Raw genomic sequence first — 5,661 nt, 5'->3', positions numbered from 1 at the left:
CCAGGTCATATCCTCCTCCTATTCAGACCAGGTCATATCCTCCTCCTATTCAGACCAGGTCATATCCTCCTCCTATTCAGACCAGGTCATATCCTCCTCCTATTCAGACCAGGTCATATCCTCCTCCTATTCAGACCAGGTCATATCCTCCTCCTATTCAGACCAGGTCATATCCTCCTCCTATTCAGACCAGGTCATATCCTCCTCCTATTCAGACCAGGTCATATCCTCCTATACAGACCAGGTCATATCCTCCTATACAGACCAGGTCATATCCTCCTATACAGACCAGGTCATATCCTCCTATACAGACCAGGTCATATCCTCCTCCTATTCAGACCAGGTCATATCCTCCTCCTATTCAGACCAGGTCATATCCTCCTCCTATTCAGACCAGGTCATATCCTCCTCCTATACAGACCAGGTCATATCCTCCTCCTATACAGACCAGGTCATATCCTCCTCCTATACAGACCAGGTCATATCCTCCTCCTATACAGACCAGGTCATATCCTCCTCCTATTCAGACCAGGTCATATCCTCCTCCTATTCAGACCAGGTCATATCCTCCTCCTATGCAGACCAGGTCATATCCTCCTATACAGACCAGGTCATATCCTCCTATTCAGACCAGGTCATATCCTCCTATTCAGACCAAGTCATATCCTCCTTCTATTCAGACCAGGCCATATCCTCCTCCTATTCAGACCAGGTCATATCCTCCTCCTATTCAGACCAGGTCATATCCTCCTCCTATTCAGACCAGGTCATATCCTCCTCCTATTCATACCAGGTCATATCCTCCTCCTATTCAGACCAGGTCATATCCTCCTCCTATTCAGACCAGGTCATATCCTCCTCCTATTCAGACCAGGTCATATCCTCCTATACAGACCAGGTCATATCCTCCTATACAGACCAGGTCATATCCTCCTATACAGACCAGGTCATATCCTCCTATTCAGACCAGGTCATATCCTCCTCCTATTCAGACCAGGTCATATCCTCCTCCTATTCAGACCAGGTCAAATCCTCCTCCTATACAGACCAGGTCATATCCTCCTCCTATACAGACCAGGTCATATCCTCCTCCTATTCAGACCAGGTCATATCCTCCTCCTATTCAGACCAGGTCATATCCTCCTCCTATTCAGACCAGGTCATATCCTCCTCCTATTCAGACCAGGTCACATCCTCCTCCTATTCAGACCAGGTCATATCCTCCTATAAAGACCAGGTCATATCCTCCTATAGAGACCAGGTCATATCCTCCTCCTATTCAGACCAGGTCATATCCTCCTCCTATTCAGACCAGGTCATATCCTCCTCCTATACAGACCAGGTCATATCCTCCTCCTATTCAGACCAGGTCATATCCTCCTCCTATACAGACCAGGTCATATCCTCCTCCTATACAGACCAGGTCATATCCTCCTCCTATACAGACCAGGTCATATCCTCCTCCTATACAGACCAGGTCATATCCTCCTCCTATTCAGACCAGGTCATATCCTCCTCCTATTCAGACCAGGTCATATCCTCCTCCTATTCAGACCAGGTCATATCCTCCTCCTATTCAGACCAGGTCATATTCTCCTCCTATACAGACCAGGTCATATCCTCCTCCTATTCAGACCAGGTCATATCCTCCTCCTATTCAGACCAGGTCAAATCCTCCTCCTATACAGACCAGGTCATATCCTCCTCCTATACAGACCAGGTCATATCCTCCTCCTATTCAGACCAGGTCATATCCTCGTCCTATTCAGACCAGGTCATATCCTCCTCCTATTCAGACCAGGTCATATCCTCCTCCTATTCAGACCAGGTCACATCCTCCTCCTATTCAGACCAGGTCATATCCTCCTATACAGACCAGGTCATATCCTCCTATACAGACCAGGTCATATCCTCCTCCTATTCAGACCAGGTCATATCCTCCTCCTATTCAGACCAGGTCATATCCTCCTCCTATACAGACCAGGTCATATCCTCCTCCTATTCAGACCAGGTCATATCCTCCTCCTATACAGACCAGGTCATATCCTCCTCCTATACAGACCAGGTCATATCCTCCTCCTATACAGACCAGGTCATATCCTCCTCCTATACAGACCAGGTCATATCCTCCTCCTATTCAGACCAGGTCATATCCTCCTCCTATTCAGACCAGGTCATATCCTCCTCCTATTCAGACCAGGTCATATCCTCCTCCTATTCAGACCAGGTCATATTCTCCTCCTATACAGACCAGGTCATATCCTCCTCCTATGCAGACCAGGTCATATCCTCCTATACAGACCAGGTCATATCCTCCTATTCAGACCAGGTCATATCCTCCTATTCAGACCAAGTCATATCCTCCTTCTATTCAGACCAGGCCATATCCTCCTCCTATTCAGACCAGTTCATATCCTCCTCCTATTCAGACCAGGTCATATCCTCCTCCTATTCAGACCAGGTCATATCCTCCTCCTATTCAGACCAGGTCATATCCTCCTCCTATTCAGACCAGGTCATATCCTCCTCCTATTCAGACCAGGTCATATCCTCCTATACAGACCAGGTCATATCCTCCTATACAGACCAGGTCATATCCTCCTATACAGACCAGGTCATATCCTCCTCCTATTCAGACCAGGTCATATCCTCCTCCTATTCAGACCAGGTCATATCCTCCTCCTATTCAGACCAGGTCATATCCTCCTCCTATTCAGACCAGGTCAAATCCTCCTCCTATACAGACCAGGTCATATCCTCCTCCTATACAGACCAGGTCATTTCCTCCTCCTATTCAGACCAGGTCATATCCTCGTCCTATTCAGACCAGGTCATATCCTCCTCCTATTCAGACCAGGTCATATCCTCCTCCTATTCAGACCAGGTCACATCCTCCTCCTATTCAGACCAGGTCATATCCTCCTATACAGACCAGGTCATATCCTCCTATACAGACCAGGTCATATCCTCCTCCTATTCAGACCAGGTCATATCCTCCTCCTATTCAGACCAGGTCATATCCTCCTCCTATACAGACCAGGTCATATCCTCCTCCTATTCAGACCAGGTCATACCCTCCTCCTATACAGACCAGGTCATATCCTCCTCCTATACAGACCAGGTCATATCCTCCTCCTATACAGACCAGGTCATATCCTCCTCCTATACAGACCAGGTCATATCCTCCTCCTATTCAGACCAGGTCATATCCTCCTCCTATTCAGACCAGGTCATATCCTCCTCCTATTCAGACCAGGTCATATCCTCCTCCTATTCAGACCAGGTCATATTCTCCTCCTATACAGACCAGGTCATATCCTCCTCCTATGCAGACCAGGTCATATCCTCCTATACAGACCAGGTCATATACTCCTTTTCAGACCAGGTCATATACTCCTCCTATATAGACCAGGTCATATCCTCCTCCTATTCAGACCAGGTCATATCCTCCTCCTATACAGACCAGGTCATATCCTCCTATTCAGACCAGGTCATAACCTCCTATTCAGACCAGGTCATATCCTCCTATTCAGACCAGGTCATATCCTCCTATTCAGACCAAGTCATATCCTCCTTCTATTCAGACCAGGTCATATCCTCCTATACAGACCAGGTCATATCCTCCTCCTATTCAGACCAGGTCATATCCTCCTCCTATTCAGACCAGGTCATATCATCCTCCTATTCAGACCAGGTCATATTCTCCTCCTATACAGACTAGGTCATATCCTCCTCCTATTCAGACCAGGTCATATCCTCCTATACAGACCAGGTCATATACTCCTTTTCAGACCAGGTCATACACTCCTCCTATATAGACCAGGTCATATCCTCCTCCTATTCAGACCAGGTCATATCCTCCTCCTATACAGACCAGGTCATATCCTCCTATTCAGACCAGGTCATAACCTCCTATTCAGACCAGGTCATATCCTCCTATTCAGACCAGGTCATATCCTCCTATTCAGACCAAGTCATATCCTCCTTCTATTCAGACCAGGTCATATCCTCCTATACAGACCAGGTCATATCCTCCTCCTATTCAGACCAGGTCATATCCTCCTATACAGACCAGGTCATATCCTCCTATTCAGACCAGGTCATATCCTCCTATTCAGACCAAGTCATATCCTTCTTCTATTCAGACCAGGCCATATCCTCCTCCTATTCAGACCAGGTCATATCCTCCTCCTATTCAGACCAGGTCATATCCTCCTCCTATTCAGACCAGGTCATATATTCCTCCTATTCAGACCAGGTCATATCCTCCTCCTATTCAGACCAGGTCATATCCTCCTCCTATACAGACCAGGTCATATCCTCCTCCTATTCAGACCAGGTCATATCCTCCTCCTATTCAGACCATGTCATATCCTCCTCCTATACAGACCAGGTCATATCCTCCTCCTATACAGACCAGGTCATATCCTCCTATACAGACCAGGTCATATCCTCCTCCTATTCAGACCAGGTCATATCCTCCTCCTATTCAGACCAGGTCATATCCTCCTATTCAGACCAGGTCATATCCTCCTATTCAGACCAGGTCATATCCTCCTATTCAGACCAGGTCATATCCTCCTATTCAGACCAGGTCATATCCTCCTATTCAGACCAGGTCATATCCTCCTCCTATTCAGACCAGGTCATATCCTCCTCCTATTCAGACCAGGTCATATCCTCCTCCTATTCAGACCAGGTCACATCCTCCTCCTATTCAGACCAGGTCATATCCTCCTATACAGACCAGGTCATATCCTCCTATACAGACCAGGTCATATCCTCCTCCTATTCAGACCAGGTCATATCCTCCTCCTATTCAGACCAGGTCATATCCTCCTCCTATACAGACCAGGTCATATCCTCCTCCTATTCAGACCAGGTCATATCCTCCTCCTATACAGACCAGGTCATATCCTCCTCCTATACAGACCAGGTCATATCCTCCTCCTATACAGACCAGGTCATATCCTCCTCCTATACAGACCAGGTCATATCCTCCTCCTATTCAGACCAGGTCATATCCTCCTCCTATTCAGACCAGGTCATATCCTCCTCCTATTCAGACCAGGTCATATCCTCCTCCTATTCAGACCACGTCATATTCTCCTCCTATACAGACCAGGTCATATCCTCCTCCTATGCAGACCAGGTCATATCCTCCTATACAGACCAGGTCATATCCTCCTATTCAGACCAGGTCATATCCTCCTATTCAGACCAAGTCATATCCTCCTTCTATTCAGACCAGGCCATATCCTCCTCCTATTCAGACCAGGTCATATCCTCCTCCTATTCAGACCAGGTCATATCCTCCTCCTATTCAGACCAGGTCATATCCTCCTCCTATTCAGACCAGGTCATATCCTCCTATACAGACCAGGTCATATCCTCCTATACAGACCAGGTCATATCCTCCTATACAGACCAGGTCATATCCTCCTCCTATTCAGACCAGGTCATATCCTCCTCCTATTCAGACCAGGTCATATCCTCCTCCTATTCAGACCAGGTCATATCCTCCTCCTATTCAGACCAGGTCAAATCCTCCTCCTATACAGACCAGGTCATATCCTCCTCCTATACAGACCAGGTCATATCCTCCTCCTATTCAGACCAGGTCATATCCTCGTCCTATTCAGACCAGGTCATATCCTCCTC

The sequence above is a fragment of the Salvelinus fontinalis genome, chromosome 30 (genome assembly GCF_029448725.1).
Source record: "Salvelinus fontinalis isolate EN_2023a chromosome 30, ASM2944872v1, whole genome shotgun sequence".
Taxonomy (NCBI): Eukaryota; Metazoa; Chordata; class Actinopteri; order Salmoniformes; family Salmonidae; genus Salvelinus; species Salvelinus fontinalis.
Note: the sequence above shows the minus strand (reverse complement) of the source record.